The sequence below is a fragment of the Balaenoptera ricei genome, chromosome 5 (genome assembly GCF_028023285.1).
Source record: "Balaenoptera ricei isolate mBalRic1 chromosome 5, mBalRic1.hap2, whole genome shotgun sequence".
Classification (NCBI taxonomy): Eukaryota; Metazoa; Chordata; class Mammalia; order Artiodactyla; family Balaenopteridae; genus Balaenoptera; species Balaenoptera ricei.
The window spans coordinates 124,409,660-124,429,903 of NC_082643.1; the positions used below are offsets into that span (position 1 = coordinate 124,409,660).

General features: G+C 36.6%; 1 protein-coding gene across 3 annotated transcripts in view; it reads left to right on the forward strand.

Annotated features, from left to right (window-relative positions):
- The window catches only part of BBS12 (Bardet-Biedl syndrome 12), an 87,597-nt gene extending 74,703 nt beyond the window's left edge, over window positions 1–12,894 (forward strand). For 2 of the 3 annotated variants that reach the window (XR_009503365.1, XR_009503366.1), the window contains 2 exons: window positions 8,983–9,057; window positions 9,713–9,874. The gene's annotated coding sequence lies outside the window, so the exon portion shown is untranslated. Of the gene's footprint in view, window positions 1–8,982; window positions 9,058–9,712; window positions 9,875–11,724 lie in introns of those variants that run through there. The other variant, XR_009503367.1, reaches the window with a different exon arrangement.
- The last annotated feature ends 7,350 nt before the right edge of the window (window positions 12,895–20,244 follow it).

Below are 20,244 nucleotides of genomic sequence, written 5' to 3' on the forward strand. Positions count from 1 at the left end.
TAACTACTTGAGTCTGCTCTTTGAACTGAGGGAAGGTCTAGAAGACTAAAGCCTTTTTTTTTACAAACAAGAAAACATGGAGCACAGGGGTTTTTGTACCTGGGAGGGCCCCGCAGGGTCCTGCTTGGTTTCAATCCCCTCTTTTCTTTGATACCCCTCAATCCTGAGGGGAACAGGGATGGGACAAAAAAGGGAATAAAGTTTTAGATAGAGAGGTTTGTCATAAACTCAGCAGGGGAACTCGATTTTAGGGGGACTCAGTTTCACTATGAGGGTCTATTATTTTTCCCATTTTATAGATGAGGAAATTGAAACTCAGATAGATGAATTTGTTTTAAGGTGATATAACTAGTAAGTGATGCAGGAAGGATTTTAACCTAAGCCTACCTATTAACCCAAATGTAATGTTAAAAAGCTAGAAATAATCTATGTTTAATAGGTAGAAATAATCTATGTGTGCAGTAATAAGTAATTAGTTAAACAAGTTAATAGTACATCCATATAATTAAATATTATGCAGGCATTAAAAACAATGCGGAACATATACCATATTGACATATCAAACAAACTTTTCAGCTGAAAAAAGTAGATAATGTAAAATGCACCTGTGATTTCATTTTAAAATATATAAAAATAAAAACATGCATACTTTCTTAGGAATGATGGAAGTTAAATGAAAATGCAGGGACCCTTGTGAAGGGTAGCAAATATACCACCCCAAAATATACCTCTTTGGCATAGGGATTATTACCTTAAACTGATTATTTTTGAGAGCCTGCAGACAGGGCAAAAGCTCTAAAACAGAGAAGTTACCCTTTTGTAGGGGACATTTACATTTATAAAGGAAATCTCCGTGCCTCTCAGTACCAGGAATCTCAGGTTGACTAAATCACAAGAGAATCTTACTAATAATAGAGAAGGCACAGACTTCAATCTGCATAACAAATTTTACCCTTGTTTACCTTGCTTTTCCTGGTAACTTCCCGTAACTGGTCTCTCCCTGTCTTTAGCAGAAGATGGTATTTAAGGTAGTGGCTTGGGCCATCTGGAGAGCTACTCATTTTCCCTGGGTATCTTCCACATATACATGAAGTATACATGTTAATAAATTTCTGGGGTTTTTTTTCTCTTGTTAATCTGTTTTTTATTAACAAGGGGGCCTCAACCAAGAACTCAAAAGGATAGAGGGAACGTTTTTTTCCCTCCCCTACACTTGTTCAACAATTACCAAGAATTTCAGGATGGTGACAGCAGAGCACTGAACCAAGTACAGGAGCCTTCTGAGTGCAGGGCTCTGCGTGACTGCACAGGCCACATGCCCATGCAGCTGGCCCAGTTAGAAGTACTCTTTACTTTCTTCTTTTTGCTTGTGAAAGGAATCAGAACATACCACCCCAAAATATGCTACTTTGGCATAAGGATTATTTTGAGCTGAAGGCAATTGAGAAGAGGTGACACAGGAAGAACTCTTTGCCTCCCCCTTTCTGCCTAAAACCGGGGCATAAATTTCCCTTCATAAAGGTGATATAAATTTCCATTTGTAAATGTGCTTTCCTCTCCAGGAAGAGGAGAAATATAGCTCTTATCTGCCTAACTAAACAAGCTTTGTCTCCCATATATTTCCTAGTCATCTTTCCACAGTTTACTACCCACAGAGGCCCCAAACCACTTTTCCTTTGCTCACTTCTCCACAATTTATTACCCTTTGTTAAAAACGATACAGACATAAGTCCACTGGTTTAACTGATTCTTTGGGTTTTCACTTTTTTGTTGAAGCCCCTGTGCATGTGAAAATATTAACATCTATAAAGAAACACACAGTTTTCCTCCTATTAATCTGTCTTTTCTCAGTTTAATTGTAGGCTCCCAGATACAAAACCTGAGAGGGTAGAAGAAAAAGTTTTTCCTTTCCTACACTTATCAGTATTACATTGCTTATATGACTTGCTTTGGTAATAAGAAAAAGAAAATAAAGTAATAAAAGAAAGGGCATCAAATATGTTGATGGGAGTTTTAGAATATATACATATAAATATAGGTATACATATACATACACATATATGTATAGATAGATAATTTTTTTTTCTAAATGCCTGCCTTCATTCCTTCCTTCTTTCCTTCCTTCTTTCTTGCTTAAATAATTTTGTCCTAAAGCCAGTAGGTGAAATTGAGCAAAAGTAAGCATCCACATTGGAGAGTGGGTGCTAGTGGCCCAGCGCAAGGAGGTGGTACCCAAAAGGGATGAGAGAGGCCTTTGCATGGAGTGGGGTTGTAGCAATGGTGTGGCATGTGCGCCCGCACAAGATAAGGACAGCATCCGTACATGTGGGCGATTGCAGAACGAGGTGAGGAGGATGCCCACTCAGGGCAGTGGGGATGAGAAGAGACTGATGACCTTGGGGGTTGATCCAACAAACAAATATATTGGGGTTATGGGGGCCAGGCTTCTCCCTCTTAGAAAAAGGATTTACAAATATGGAAAGGGAGAAAACTGGAATAAACCCTGCGGTATGTAAAATTAGAATTGGATATATCAGTCATTTTGTGTTTTTGATAGTATATGTGTATAGGGGTGTGTGTGTGTGTGTGTGTGTGTGTGTGTGTGTGTGTAGATATACATGCCCTAGCTCTTTCCATTGAGAGAGCCTAAGGGCAATGCCATTGCAAAAACATTGAGTGTACCTACTGTTCAGATCTGTTACTAAATACCATTCTCTGCAAAAAAATAACAAAAGAAAAACAGACAAAACAAAAAAAAGCCCAGAGCTCTTTGAAGATATACTTGATTCCAGGGCTGGGGTTGGAAAAGTATAAGATAAGCCTGGAAAATTTTTGTGTGTGTGCCAGAAAGTACAGAAGTGTTCAAAGAATGATGAGAATATGTCAAAAGAACTGAAAGCCAGCCTAAAGGGGCTAGGCAAATCCGGGACAATTTGCGGGTCAGTAAACAACGATAGAAACAGATATTGCCTACTGAATAAATTAAGCATCTGTGAGTTAACTAGACTAATAATAGACTTCTTATCTGTAACCTTGGTTGAATCAGACAATTTGCATTTATATTTACAGACCACTGGCAATATCCCTCTATCAAGGGAAGTTCTCATCCCCACGTGAGAGCAAAGTAAAGAAGTTTTGGCATGTTGCAAAGGCTCCGAAAATATCCTACCTGTGTACCTTTCTGAGAAAATTTTCTAACCAAATGAAAATCAAATCTCATGATAGGGAAGATGAAAAGTTCAGGAAACATTGATGAACAATGAATTTCATAATATTTACAATTATATCGAAATGGAATATGACAGTTAACTGGAGATTATACTCTGGTAAGAATTTTGAAACAGGAGAGAGATTCTGTGAGGAAAAACTTGATGACTGTCTGGGATTGAAATCCTATAATTATCTCATACAAACTCAAGATTTGGGCAATAGGGAGGGTATAGGCAGTTAAATGTTCTAAAGGTTTCATTTCAGTGGAAGAAGTGGAGAAGCATTAAGCTAGTAATAGAGTGTGGTAGGAAGGCAAAGTTGTTACTTAGTTTTTGATCCATCAATAGAAAGATATAATTATTACAGTTGGGAAGACAACTATTAGTAAAATTGAAAAAATATATGTCTGGTAGGGAATGAGCAAATTGGAGGACATTATTTAATTTTCACATATCCATAGAAATACAAAAATAACTGCTATAGCCAGGAAAGTTGTGAGTAGCAGAATGGAGATCCAATTTATGAGTGGAGGAGAAAAAGATAAAAAGAAACCTTATCAATCTAATAAGAGTGAGGAAAAGAGAGAAAAGAAAGTATACAAATGTACAATAAAGTGGAAGAAATAAAATTAAGTATATAAATTTTCACTACAATTGTGAAATTCTCCTATCAAAAGGCAAAAACTCTCAGATTGAGTCTGAAAATCAAATTCAATTATATTCTGTATCAGGCAGGGCCTCAGTAAGATGACACATTGGAAACAGGATAATTTGAGAAAGGCCTACTCTGGAAGGTGTGCCTGGGGAGTGAAAGAACTACAAGGCATAGTGTTATACTGGGTGAATACCAGCAGAGCTGCTCCCACGCCTAGGCCCATAAGGACAAAGGGAGGGTGGGATTCCCAGAACCTGGAAAGAATCATGTAGAGTAGGACACCCAGAGAGGAGCAGTGACTCTTAGTTGAAGGTCATAGGGGTGACATCACAGGAAGGAGCCAAGAATTAACTTCAGTCTCCCTCCCTTGATTTAGCCAGAGAGCAAGGGAAGAAGTTGGTGTGGTCCCTACAAGTCAGCCCTTTTGCAGGGACCAGAAGGGTGAATGGTTGGTCCAGAGTAGCAAGCAGACAAGATACTTGCCACATATACTGTTTACAAGAACTGCACCAAAATTAAAGCAACAAGGAAAACTTCGAAGAAAGGAAAGGTACGTAATAGTAATAGGATAGTAATAGGATTTTTCCCATTATCCAGAAGTTGTGAGATTTACGCTAGACCCAACGCTGGGGAGCAGATGGAGACAAATGTTCTCCCATAAGAGAACTATCTGGAGGTCAAGCTGCCAGAATATCCCTGCAGGGCTTACTAATGGGCATGCCAGCCAGTACCCTCCTCTCCCTAGTCTATGTAAAGAAAGATTTGGGGATGGGGAAAAGTGATTTTTAGGCCTTAAGGAAAATAATATTCCTGGAGAGAAGCACTTGAGGAGATGCACAGAGATTGTAAATGAGGTGACTTGTGTCCAGTTCCTTGGCTGGATGCTTGCTGAGTTGCAGAACACACAGGTCTAATCAGGTGATGCCATCAAAGTAATGCATACAGAGAGTTCTTGGGAGAGTAATGTGATCTCCTGAAATATGGGGCATGCCAGAACATGGACACTGTGTCTACTTCTGGCCTGGAGAATCTTGAAGATGGCCACTGAATGACCCATGCCATCAGGGCTTGAAAGAACAGTGGTGAAGTGTAACCAGGAAGAAGATGAGGCAACCACCCTCCCATCCCAGGTCCAACTTGATGTGACATGATATTATGGAGGATCTTATACTTCTTCCATAGTAGATAGAATACCAGCCACTATATCATAGGATAGCTATACCACATTTTAAATGACTTCTCTACAATATACATGGATGAACAATTCATACAAAGGCTACTGGTAAATTAGGTACATGAAGTGCTTAACCACAGCAGTATTTGTAACAATGGTAAAATACCATCTAAATGGCCGAAAATAGTGGATGGTGAAATGAATTATACACATATCAACTAGATGAAATTTAATTCTTAAAATACGAATTCTTTAAATTGTGTAGCAAGATAGGAAATTATACCGTTAAGCAAGGAGAGTAGCATAAAAAAATATTCCTAGTCTATGATTGGAACAGGGTAAAAAAGGGCATACACCAATGTACAAAAAGCGAGCACAAATAAAACAAGAACTGATGTCTTAGGCTAGTGGAATGTGGATGAAGTCTTTTTTGCAGTCATCACTTTTGTTGTCATACAGTTGCTTAAGCAATAAATGAAATCAAAGGCTCAAAACAGAGAAACAAATGGGTGGAAGCAGAAGAAGCAACAATTAGACAACGCTTGAGGAATTTTGCTTTAGAGGGAAGCAGAAAATGGGGTGGTATCTGGAAAGGTCTGGGCCAAGGGAAGGGAGGGGCTTTTATGAAGTTAGGGAAAGAGCTACATATTTTTATGCTGATCATATTTTTATGATCTACTGGGAAGGAGCAAAACTGATGCTGGAGAAAAGCCCTTCAGCAAGGGAGAGGAAATGTGAGCCCACACTCAGGTAGAGGTGGGCAAGGGGCATGTCAAGGGCCACATAGAGTACATGGGAGCAGATACAAGTAGGTTGGCTGTTTGATGGTGGGAAGTTGAGGGAATTCTATTCTGATTGATTCCATTACCTTCAGTGAAATAAGAAACAAAACGAGGAGTCAACTAAGAATGGGGTTTGTTGGAAGTTTAAGATAAAAGGAGAAGTGTGAAATGGTCTCAGAGATTGAAAGAGTTAAGCGACCAAGGCAATATGGTAGAATTCCCTGAGAAAACTGACGGTCTACTTGAGGTTTGGGCAGTAACAGGTCTTATTGACATATCCTGTGCAAGACAACCTATCTCAACTATATGATATCAACGCCTTGAACACATGGTCTTTCTTTTTGCTGTGTCTCTTAAAGAGTTCAGTTTCGGTGCCGTAAATTGCTAGTATCCTCCCTTTTCATTTTATGTGTGAACAATGATGTTGAAAGTACACTTGCAAGCAGCTGTCTTGAAGTATCAACTTCCGTTTACTCTTTGAATGTTTCATCATTATACCAGAACATCTTCTGGAAATATCAGAATGAGCTGGCCCTAGGCACTGATGCCATCACCCATCAGAAGCCATGACCCGTGATTTATGGGTGTGAATTAGATCGTAGACTCTCAAGAGAATTGACACCCTCAGCAACTGCAAAATGAAGAAATCTGTGTCATTTTGCTCAGGATGAGTGATGTAGTTTTTTTGTTTTTTTTTAAATTTTGGTTTGGTTTTTGTTTTTAATGTGATGGCTTTAAGTGATGACAGGGCCACACAAATTGCATGACTAACTCCTCTCAAAAGTTAGGTATTTTTTGCAGCCTACACACTGATGTCACTAACAGTACTTAATACATGTGAGGTGGATATGACTGCACAGTGGGATTTATTCAAAGTGTATCAGGAAATGGAGAGAAGTGAACACATTAAGAGGAAAAATAAATTTAAATTAAGCGCTTATAATAATTGACCAAGAAAAACGGTCAATGAATATTTTATCTTTTGTTCCTTTAAAAATGCATGTCGTATGGAAGTGTGATGAGCAGAAAAGAACAATTAAAAGGCACAGGTACCTGACTGGCTTTTCCTGTCTCTTTCCCCAAATGTCAGGCTCATAGGAACCCCTATGGTCCACCTCTGTGCAGATGAAAATCTTTCCTTTCCAGACTAAAAGTCAAAATTCCGAATATTTATACCCTGAAGTTATTGTCTGTGAATCTGGTAACTTAGACCAGAGAGTGTTGCTTTGAACACTGGTATTTTAGGCACTTTCCAGATAACATTGAAATGACCTTTTCTTAGCACTTGCCAAACTTATGAAAAAATTTAAAAATCTAAGTTAAAACAGTGGTGAACTGACATTTTTTGCACGTCAAGGTGATGGCCGAGATGATACCCAAAGTGAATATGGAAAAAAGAGGGACTCTCATCATGCTTTCAGGAAAAGTGTAAACTGACACAACTTTTTCAAACAAACTTGATAAAATGTACCCCAAAGTCTTAAAACATTCATTTATTTAATCAAAAGTATTTATTGAGTGTCTTCTATATCAAGGGCTGGAAATTATATTCTATCAGTGGGTGAATAGACATTACACAAATAATTACAAGTGCAATGAGCCCTGTGAAAGGGAAATCAAAAGGAGCTAAGAGCAAAGAATTAGTCCTAAGAAAGTAATTAGAATTATACAGTAAGATATAATTTAAACAGTGAGAACTACCTAAATGTCCACAAGCAGTGGATTAAGTAAATTATTGTATATCCATGCAATGCAATAATACAATGGCATTAAGAATAAAGGTATAGAAAACTACTTAATGACATGTAGAAATGTTCATAATATACTGGTTAGTGGAAAATGTTATAAAAATGTGTCCAATATGACCCAATTTGGTAAAAACTAAACAAAACTATTTATAGATCTCTATCCTTATCCACCATCTATGAAGGATACACCAGAAAATGTTAGCATGATAATTGCTGGCTAGGGATATTACAGCAATACTTTCTTCTTTGTGCTTACCTTCATGAACATTCTTGTAGTTGTAAGAAATAATAATAGTAATAAGTATATAATTGGGCATGGGGTAACTGATATTTGAGAGAGAAGACCTAAAGAGTGTATTATTCAACTGCTCTTCTAAATTACATAAAATCTGTTCTTGCATTAAATTAGATCAACAGAATACAATGTTCCTGAAATACATTTTTTAAATCCTCTGCAGGAATGCTTTCACCAAGTTATAACTGAATGTTGAACTTGGCTTTATTAAGGCAATCTGAAGAATACTTTCTTAATCTTTGGCAAAATTACAGTTCAAAATATTGGCATTTACGTTACTTACTGCTCCCTTTATAAAGAGCCACTTAACAGGTTTCTAAGAGAATTGATGCCAGGAAAGAGTTAACTTTTCAGTGAGCTCTTATCAAATAGCACACATTTTAGAACACATCTTATTTCCCTCATTGCCTTGTCTGCCAAAAAGATTAGAGATAAATTCAGTGATCAGTTAATGTAAAGATCCAGCTCCTGGTACAATTAGTTCTGTCCTTTTAAGTGACATGTGTTGCTCATTTTTATAATTTTAAGCTCTTCTGTCTTTTAATAGGCAAGTCCCCTCAAATTGTTTTTCTAAATAGACATGTAAGGTAGAGAGATGTCCAGATGCTCTATAATAAATAAACAGGAAAAATTGGAAATTAGTACTCATTTGCTGTTCGTACATATACATAATGCTAAAGTTTTAAAATAGTTGTCCTTATAATAATCAATATGCTTTTCCTAACTATGTTTGCCTTTTACATGGATAGTGAAAACATTAACTTTATCTCAGCCTATTTGAATTGCAATGGTTTTAAATAGAATCTTTAATATAACTTCATTATTCTATTAGTTAACTACTGGTCAAATGTTAGTTTTTCAGACAGCATATTGTTTTGGAGAGTTTAAATTAATGAAATGCATTTTCCTATCATAGAAGGAATATTGAGAGAACACTTGAAAATTTCAAGTCTAGTCAACACTGGTTCCAGTTTTTGTTTTTGTTTTTTAATCACTACTCCTTTCTGTATTATTTTTGTGAGGAAGAACTTAACCTTAAGAACACTAATTTGAAATGAAATTTTGTATTCTCCTAATGACTAGGGGCTGAAGTGTTTAAATGACCTTTTTCATCCCCAGGGAGATGACTGCTGTAGGTCAGGCTTGAGGTCACTGGCTGAAGAGTTACAAAGAAAGTCATAGTTTTGGCTGAAGGTATAGTAAATTGGACTACGATAAAGCTGTTGCTTCCTCTGAGATGAAAGAGAAAAATATTCAATCCTCTCCTCTGAACACAAATAAACACTGGCTATAGTTAGCCAGTTTGGGTGGGTTGGAGTTTAAAATATTTCTAAATTTGGTACACATTACCATATGTAGTCAGGTTAAAGCTACTGACATCTGGGAACATTTCTGGGAAAACAGAAGTATATCCAAGAAAAGATAAAGAATCTTAGAACTGTAGAGATGGAAGAACCCTATGGTGGTCCATTCTCCTGTATCTAGAAAGGCTGACAAAGAGTCCATAATAAGTAGAAACTCTCTTTGGAGAACTGAAGGAAGAGTGTTTCTGCAGCTTCTTGCTGTAATGAACTTTTATTCAGCCTTTGCATAAAAGAACCTGATGAAAAGTGGGAATTTGCATGATTATGGTAATCAGTGTTGCCCTATCTTGAAAACTCTGTCCTGTCAATGTCCCCTTAAGATATTAATGTTCCATATGTGATGTATTCAAAGTCCAGAGAAATTGTACCCTCTTATCTGCTCACTAAACATCTATTAATGAAGCCCAGTTATGGTAGTTTTGGGGGTAATTATTTACCCTATTGGTTTCTACTAATCATGTGATCTTTTATTTTTCTTTTTTCAGTATACCAACAGCAATGATCACCTTTATTTTCAAATCATGGACAATCAGAGGTACAGATTTGCACGGGGATTGTAAGCCTGGGATTAGGCCATTGAATTTTTAACTTCCATGTGATATTTTTTACGTGACTTTTTTCTAAGCCAGATTCTGCCATGCTATACTTGCTCAATTTATTCTTTTTTTAAACTTAGAAGTAGAACTTTACTATATCTACTAATTTTATCTTAATCCTTCTAACTTGTAGAAAGGCTTTTAAATTTTAATTTTATCATCTGTACTACTAATTAGCATTTCCAGCTTTATGATGCTAAAACTTTAGCAAGAATGGCACCTCTATGAAGGCATGAGCACTGTTCACTGGTCAGAATATAACACAGTACAGTTACTTTGGAGGTGAATTTGGCAATGTATTTTAAAATTAAAGTTGAAAATGCAGGAACCCAATAAATCCATCACTAGGTAACTCTGGAGAAAAAGTTAAATATACGCACATGGAGATACGTACAAAGATGGTCATCGCAGCACTGTTTGTAGTGGCCAAGACTTGTGTAAAACCTAAATGTACATCAGTCAGGAAATAATTAAGGACTCTGGAATACTCTGTAGCCATTAAAATGAACAAGGTAGATCCATGTTTAATTATCATGGAAAGAATTCTAAGACATACACTGAGCGAAAACACAAGTTACTGAAAGTTAGGGAAACGTGATACCATTTATGTAAAGATACATACACTCATACTAAACAACACTGTATCTTTTCTATGGTACACATATGCATGTAAATGCACAAAGAAAAATCTGAAGTGATATACCCCAAACTGAGAAAAATGGTTTCATCTGGGAAGAAGAGGGAAGTGACTGGGATTGGGGGAGGAGTCCAAAGGATACGCTCACCATTATATGTAATGCTTTCATTTTTCACGAAGATATTGTATACCTTTGTATTATTGTACAAAGTTAATTTTTAACCAGTTAAACCCCAACAACAAAAAGAATGAAAAGAAACCTAATTCAAGGTGTCAATAAAAATGTTTAAAAGGAAAACATCCTTAAGCTCACATTAAAAAAATACTCCTTCATTTTATAGAAATGGTAAATTAAGAAATAAGAAACCCAATTATAAGACATTAACTGCCTGAGAAAGTCCAGGAACATCTTCTCACTGGAAGATTCTCAACGTGCCCTTGTGGACATTTGGGGAATGGGCACCAAATCAATCCATGCTGTCTCCTATTCCGTGATGTGGCCTATTTCTGGGCCCTCATCCCTTCATATTCAGTATGAATTTTGGTTTTATCTCTTATAATGGAACTGAAAATTAAAATACCTCAGAGTCCAACTTTGAGGAGCGAGGCAATAAGTGGATGAAGGGATACTTACAAAGATCTTCTCTCAAAATACAACTGCAGCCACTTTCCAACGGGGAGGATAAGGTGGAGTGCAGAAGTCAGCAGAGGGCCGTCCCTGGAGTCCTACAGGACATGGCCAGAGGTGACACGGGGCATCTTTACTTTATGGGCGCTCTGCATTTACTTTCTGTATTTTATTGAGGAATTTTACCTCAAATTATTATATTTTTCTCATTACATATGTTTTCAAATAAGTAGGAAAAGTTAGTACATGCATATGGTTTAAAAAAATCAAGTAGTACAAAAACAGTACAATGAGAAGTCTGCCTTTAACTGCAGATTCCAGTCCCCAGAGGCAGACACTCCTGAAATATTCTGTATCTATAAAAGCACGTATTGGGTTGGCCAAAATGTTCATTCGTTTTTTTCTGTAAGATGCCTCTAGCAGCACTTAGTTGTCTTTAACTTCATTCGAAACAATTTTGTTAGATTGTATTGTGATACAATACAATCTGTATACTGTGTACTGTATACAGCTGTCATATCAGCGTGTATTTTTTAAAAAATGATCAATATTGGTGAATTTTTGTGTAGCCATTTTAATATTGAAAATGGAAGAAAAAAGCAACATTTTCGGCATATTATGCTTTCTAATTCCAAGAAAGGTTAAAACGCAACTGAAACGCAACAAAAGATTTGTGCAGTGTATGGAGAAGGTGCTGTGACTGATGGAACGTGTCAAAATTGGTTTGCAAAGTTTCGTGCTGGAGATTTCTCACTGGACGATGCTCCACAGTCGGGTAGACCAGTTGAAGTTGACAGCGATCAAATCGAGACATTAATTGAGAACAATCAATGTTACACCACGCGGGAGATAGCCGACATACTCAAAATATCCAAATCAAACGTTGAACTCATTTGCACTAGCTTGGTCATGTGAATCACTTTGATATTTGGGTTCCTCATAAGTTAAGAGAAAAAAACCTTCTTGACTGTATTTCTGCATACAATTCTCTACTTGAACATAATGAAAAAGTTCCGTTTTGAAAACAAATTGTGACAGGCAATGAAGAGTGGATACTGTCCAATAATGTGGAACAGAAGAGATCATGGGGCAAGTGAAATGAACAACCACCAACCACACTAAAGGCCGGTCTTCATCCAAAGAAGGTGATGTTGTGCATATGGTGGGATTGAAAGGGAGTCCTCCATTATGAGCTCCTCCCGGAAAACCGAACAATTAATTCCAACAAGTACTGCTCCCAGTTAGACCAACTGAAAGCAGTACTCGATGAATAGTGTCCGGAATTAGTCAACAGAAAATGCATAATCTTCCATCAGGATAACGCAAGACCACATGTTTCTTTGATGACCAGGCAAAAACTGTTACAGCTTGGCTGGAAAGTTCTGATTCATCTGCTGTATTCACCAGATATTGCACCTTCGGATTTCCATTGATTTCAGTCTTTACAAAATTCTCTTAATGGAAAAAATTTCAATTCCCTGGAAGACTGTAAAAGGCACTTGGAACAGTTCTCTGCTCCAAAAGATAAAAAGTTTTGGGAAAATGGAATTATGAAGTTGCCTGAAAAATGGCAGAAGGTAGTGGAACAAAAGGGTGAATATGTTGTTCAATAAAGTTCTTGGTGAAAATGAAAAATGTTGTCTTTTGTTTTTACTTAAAAACCAAAGGCATTTTTTTGCCAACCCAATATATTGCAGGCATATGCATGTTTTCCCTTCATGAAAATGGAAGCATGCTAAACACATTGCAGTATGCCTTACATTTTTCACTTATTTTCTACTTTTTCAGTATACCTAGATCATTCCATAGCCATGTATATAGATTGACTTCATTAAAAAAAAAAAAACTGCAATAGTTCTTTATAAATTGCATCTGGTAATGATGGGCTCTCAAAAAACATTAAATGAATGACTCCACATAATTTCTTTCATAAGCCTCTAATGATGAGCATTTTGTTGTTTATTTCCAGTCTTTGCAACCACAAGCAAAGCTGAAGTATGTATGTTCACACATCTTTGTGCATGTGTGTGAATATGTCTGTAGGATAAATTCCTAGACAAGAAATTGCTGAATTAAAAGATACACTTATTTCAAATATTGAATGCTATTGCTGATCGATCTCCCACCAGCAGTGAAAGTGTACCTGTTTCCTTCAACTCTCTAATCCTATATGTTAAACTTTTTGACTGTGCCTATCTGAGAAATAAAACAATGTATTTCTTTCCCTCGAATGTTTTATATTTTGTTTATATATTTTAAAAGGCTTCTTTATGTAAATATTATGTATTAATCTATTTTATTTATATTTCTTTTTCTATGAACTACTTGTTCATGTTCCTTTGCCAGTGAGTCTCTTCTCACTGATATTTAAGGTCTCTTTGTTTTTTAGTTTAACTTTGATGTCACAGATACTGCATAATTTCCGTTTGTCATTTATCTTTTGACTTGGGTTTAGAGCAGGGAGGGGGGCAGCACTAGTTAGTGGTGGATACTTGTGTTAAATTTATATAATTGAAGGGTTTGTTCATATAGCTTTCCCAAAACCAAGGAATAGTCTGTCCCAAAGGTAAATTCAGGTTCCTGCTTCTTACACAGTTGCTTTAAGATGACAGGGGTTTTTTCTGCTATTTTTTGCACATTAAAAGAAGTGCCTTGAATTGACGGTCAGGATGTCCCCTTTACACTGTCAAATAAGAACAAATGGACAATGATATTCGAATCTCTCTAATCTGAGTAGACCACACAGAAGATAAAGATTAGCAGGGTCTTTCTGTAAGGGGCCACCTCTGAAATATATTTATTATTAACAACAATTTATTTGAATGAAATTAATATAAGGAAGGCTGAGCTCCTCTGATTCAATAGCTTTTTCATCCAACTCTTACTATAGTGTTGAGCTAATTAAAAAACATAGAACATATGAATAAACCTAGTTACTTCCAGCATCCCTCTCTTTTAAAAGGTCAAAGAACAAGTCCTTGTGGTTGTCCAGTGGCCCTCAGGGAAGCCCAAGATAATTTAAAGGTAAAAGACATCATGAAGTTTTTATTTTTCTGAATTTAGGAGTTGATCTTGGGAAGGCAAAATCAAAGTCTATGAGAGGAGACTGGTCACTTGATTAATATAGTCATAGACATCTGAAAATAGTGCATGATTGTAGCTTGACTGTCTATTTAGAGTGACAATACACTATTTAAAAATAAACTGACTGAAGGTGACATAATTAAGCCTTGGCTATTTCAGGAACTTCGGTGTGTTCGTTGTTTATTTATCTGTTTTTAAAAATCAAGGACACAAAATCCACATAAAGCACAGATCATCATTCTGGGTGAGACCAGAATCTGCCACCTGGGCATAGAAGATAAACAGTAACCTTTTATTACCTCTCGTGGAGATAGAGGTGCTCACTCTATTATACCACAGCTGATGGTCATAATGATGACTCAAGAACTGACTAGATGATTTCTGATGTACCAGGGCTTTAGAAGTCAGTAATTTGTATATTTTAGTAAGCTTTCATAAGGAAATGGGCTTGGTGTGATTTCATTCAAAAACGGTTAACATTTAGAGTTCCACAGCCATTGACCATACCCATACATAATGTAGATGAGGAGTTTGGTTTTCAAAAACAACTTTCTAAAATGAAATTAGTGCATGTGTTCATTTAAAATATATATATATATTTGTTCAGACTGCTTAGTGCCACTAGGTCCAAGGATACGGCAATGTTTAGGGCAAAAAGATCTCTCCTTTAAGGAACTTTGTATTCCATTGAAGTGAGGGGACTGATAATATATAATATAAGGAAACAAATAAACAAGATACAATTTTAGATAATAAGTTTTATGTAATAGTGAGTAGCCAGAGGTTATTTTTATAAAATAAAAACAATTTGACCATCCAGGGTATCAGTACTAACATTTAAATATATCTCATTCTAATATGAGTTTGGGAGTATATAACAAATGGGATATTATTCTATAGTTTTGTAAACTACTTTCAATTAACAATATGTATATTACAAGTATTTTTCCATGTCATGAATTCTCCTACAAAGCTGTCTCTGTGGCTACATGGAACACATTGGTTTCTATGACTATGACATGATTTATTTAAATTAATTTGTTCACCTTTAATTATTTAGATTATCCTTCATTTTTTCCTTATTATAATCAATGTTGTAATAAACACCAAGGTTGCTAAATGTACGTGTCTGTGACTTTTTTCTTTAGAGTAAATTTCTTGCACCAAAACTGTTGGCCCAAATGATATTTAATTTCAAATATTTAAGGACTTGGAACTTCCCTGGAGGTCCAGTGGTTAAGACTCTGCACTTCCAGTGCTGGGGGCACGGTTTTGATCCCTGTTGGGGAACTAAGATCCTACATGCCAGGTGGTAGGGTGAAAAAAAAAAAAAAACCTGCTAAGAAAAAAAAATTTAAGGACTTGATGCACACACTTTTAAACTGCCTTTTCAAAATGCTGCAATAATTTATCCTCCATCTGGCAGTTCATGCCCTTGACAACCTGGGGTGATATCATTTCTTTTTTTCTCTCAACTATATAGGAGAAAATTTTCATTTTTATTTCAACATGCATTTCTTTATTTTTTTCTAAGATAATTCACATGCCATAAAATTCACCATTTTTAAGTGTACAATTTACTGGTTTTTTAGTATATTCACAAAGTGGTGCAACCATTACCACTATCTAACTGCAGAGCTTTTTCGTCACTCCAAAAACACCCTACATCCGCTAGCAGTCACTCCCCAGCCCCCTCTTCTCCCAGCCCTTGGCAGCCCCATATCTGCTTTGTATTTCTGTGGATTTTTGTCTATGCTTGACATTTTGTATACATGGAATCATGCTCTTCTTTCTGGCTTTTCTGATCCCACTGTAACAAGGTTCATCTATGTTTTAGCATGTATCAGTATTTCATTGGTTTTTAGAGTCAAATAATCCGTTGTATGGATATACCAAATTTTGTTTATCCATTTGTCAATTGATAGACATTTGGGTAGTTTCCACTTTTTGGCTATTATGAATAATGCTGCTATGAACATTCATTGATGTGTTTTTGTGTGAACATAGTTTTAATTTCATATATATATATGAATGCAATTGCTAGGTCATACGGTGACTCTATGTTTAATTTTTTGAGGAGCTGCCAGATTCTTCTCTATATTTATGTTCCCACCAGCATTGTATGAAGGTTCCAATTATTCCACACCCTTGACAGCCCTTGTTATTTTCTGTTTTTTGTTTGTTTGTTTGTTTTTTATTATAGCTATTTTAGTGGGTGTGAAGTGATAACTCATTGTGGTTTTGATTTACATTTTACTAATGACTATCTTGAACATCTTCTCACATACTTATTGGCTATTTTTGTAGATTCTTTGGGGAAATGTCTATTCAGATACTTTGTCCACTTTTAAATTGGGTTGTCTTTTTACTGTTGAGTTGTAACAGTTCTTTATATATTTTGGAGACTAGACTCTCATCATATATATGATTTGCAAAATTTTCTCCCATTCTCTGGATACCTTTCATTTTCTCTATAGTCTGATTTGATACACAAAACTTTCTAATTTGGATGAAGTACAATTTATCTATTGTTGCTTGTGTCTTTAGTGCCATATCTAAGAAACCATTGCCTAAGCCAAGGTCACAAAGATTTATACCTATGTTTTCATCTAAGAGGGTTCATAGTTTTAGCTTTTACATTTAAGTCTATGATCTATGTTGAGTTAATTTTTTAAAATATAGTGTGAGGCAGGAGTCCAAATTAATTCTTTTCACGTGAATATCTAGTCCCAACACCTTTGTTGGAAAGACTTTTCTTTCCCCATTGAATGGTTTTGGCACCCTTGTTGAAAATCAGTTGATCATAAATGTCAGAGTTCATTTTTTGACTCTCAATTCTATTGCATTGATTTATATGTCTATCCTTAATCCTGTATCACACTGTCCTATACATTGTAGCTTTGTAGAAAGTTTTGAAATCAAGTCTTCCAACTCTGTTCTTCTTGTTCAAGACTGTTTTGGCTATTCTCAGTCCTTCACCTGTCCATATCAGTTTCATAATTGGCTTGTCAATTTCTTCAAAAAAGGAAGTTGGAATTTTGACAGAGAATGCATTGAAGCTGTAGATCAATTTGAGAATTACCATCTTAACAATATTGTCTTTCAATCCGTGAATACAGATGTCTTCCCATTTATTTACATCTTATTTAATTTCTTCCAAATAATGTTTTGTAGTTTTTGGTATACAAGTCTTGAACTTCTTTGGTTAAATTTATTCCTAAATATTTTATTTATTTTGATGCTATTGAAAATGGAATTGTTTCCTTAATTTCATTTTTGGATTGTCCTTTACTAGTGTTAAGAAATACAACTGATTTTAATATACTGATCTTGTATCCTGCAACCTTGCTGAAGTCATTTATTAGCTCAGATAGTTGTGTGTGTGTCTGTGTTTGTGTGTGTGTGTTCTTCAGGGTTATCTATATATAAGATTGTGTCCTCTGCAAATACAGATAGATTTACTTCTTCCTTGGCAAACTGGATCCTTTTATTTCATTTCTTGCCTAATTACTCCACTATAAGAACCCACCCTTATGACTTCATTTAACCTTAATTACCTACTTAAAAGGCCCCATCTCCAAATACAGTCACACTGAAGGTTAGAACTTCAACATAGGAATCTGGGGGAGGTGGGGACACAATTCAGTCCATGACAGTTATCTACAACTTACAAGAGTTGTAAAGTTTCTCAAAGACAAAGGTACAGAGACCCCACAGAATCAGATAACCTAGACAATGCCCAATTTTCCATTGAAGATATTTAGTAATCATTTTTGTCCACTTAAAAGTCTTTCAGATTTTTTCCCTGCAATTAAAAAAAAAGTATTTGCTATTCTTATACGTTTATTTGTCCAAATGAATTTTACAATATTGTTAGATTGTTTTTAAATGGTGCTAAAATTTTTAACTAATATTGTTTAAAAGTTTTAAATATGGTTAGGGGTATTTGACATTGTTATTTTACTGTATGTTTCCATCCAGGAACACTTAAAATTTTTTTAAGTTCTTGTTAAGTCTTTGTACTTTTCATCATTTAGATTCTGAACAATTCTTATTAATTCCAAAGTAATTTACTTTGGTGTTGTAAGGGAAATTCCTCTTTCCTTTATGGTTCCTAAATAGTTAACACTGGAAACTAATGGTTTTTAAAAATAATGAATTTTGTATTCATCATCTTATAGAATTCTCCTATTGGTTCTAGTTATTTTTCAAAATTATCTTTATTTTAATATTCATCCTTATAGTTGGGTAAATTGCGAATGTAAGTTGATTGCTCATGGTTCAGCTGAGAGCAAATTGATTGCATCTAAGAATATTTTGTCTGTCTCTCTGTGTGTGTACAGGTGTTTGTTGAGAAGAGTCTGGGTAGGAACATGAGACAACTTTCTTAATGATGTCTTCTTGGAATTAACACTATTTGTCTTGGAGACCTAGATTCCCAGAGCTGGCTTATCCATTTCATGTGACATCTCCTCCTCTGATTTTGGAAGGAACTAGGAAACAAGCAGTTATTGTACATGGGATGCAGTTCCACAGGACCTGTGGTCTATTAGCATACAGATTACTTAACTGCTTGTAGCTGTTCCCCAAATTTCTGGATGCTACTGTTCAAAAATATTTTGACTTAGCTTTTATCTCTTTGCTCTTGGAATACTCAGGTTTGTGTGACCCGGAGTTCAAGGCTTATTCAAATCTAACTTGATTTCAAAGTTAAGTGGCAACCTGATGCATGCTGCAGTAGCTTTAAGCATTCCCTAGGATACCCACAGAGATCATCTGGAAGGGAGCTGTTTGTCTTAACAGATCTTCAAAGCAGATAAAACCTGTCCATTTTGGAGAGAGATGTCAGAGAACATACATCAGCCCGGAGAAGAGTATTCGTGGTTTTAAAGCTCCGAAGAATCGATTTATACGTCCTAGAAATGCATCTAGAGTTAAACACCTCTTGGAGACTTATGAACGAGTGCACTGATGGATAATCTTTTGAAACCAAATATGTTCTTAAATAGAGGAACTTCTGTATTCTCACATCTTCCAAGAAGCTTTCCCTACCCACTGCCTACCCTGAAGCTGAGTTACCCCTTATCTGAAATCTCACGAAACTTTAATTTTACACTTCTATGGCCTTGACACTTTCTGCTGGTATTTGTGTTGTTCGTGCTCCCCATGTATCAGCCTCACTGTGCCAGAAGATTGGGTATCTCCCACTGCACTTACTGAAATGCTTTGCAAACAGTAGGTGCTCAGTATATGAAGTTCCGTGGATGGACATTTTGATAATCTGTAGTACCTGATATATTCTACTGAAAATTAGCAAAGTGCAATTAACTTCAATTTTGTAGTTTGGGATTTTCAGTAAACTACCCTCCCTCCAAGAAATGCCTAACAGTTTAGCTAGAATAAGACATTAACATACTTCTATTACGACGAGGATTTGAGGCCCAACTTCATCTTTCCACGTTTGTCTAATTCAAGTTAGTTAGGTTAGTAAAAGAAAAGCCTTTTCCTCTTAGCAACCCAACCCGCTCCGCTCCTCTGGCCTCTTTCTTCGCTTATGTTGGTGAACTACTTCAGCCTCTGCCTTCAGGGTTAACAGTTTGTGCTTGTGCGTAACCCTCGTCTTTTGGTGATGAGAGATGTTCGAAACCTATTCTGACACAGAACCCTCCCTCGCTTCCGATTCCTCTGCTTTTTGGGGGTGGAAATAGTTTCTCCGCTTTGAAACGCTGGCAGGGAAAAAGAATGGGGGAGAAAATTGCATCTAAACTTCGAAAAGTCGAATCACGGCTGGTTGCACAGCAAAAGCTCCGCAGTGTGGAGAAAGTCTGAATGTGATTTGGGTTGCGCGGGGTTGGGCTGGGCGCCTTCTGGGGAACCGGCGGGGTCGAGCCCCCGGAGCGGCGGAGGCCCGGGCCGTGCCCTCCCGCTGCATCCCCGCACCTCCCCCGCCCCCCGCCTGCGTTCGGGCTCCCCCCGAGCACGGAGGTCGCGCGCTTGCGTGCTGCGGCCAGAGCGCCCGACCCAGAGACCGGTCCCAGAAAACGCCGAGCGAGTAGGGGGCGGCGCGCAGGA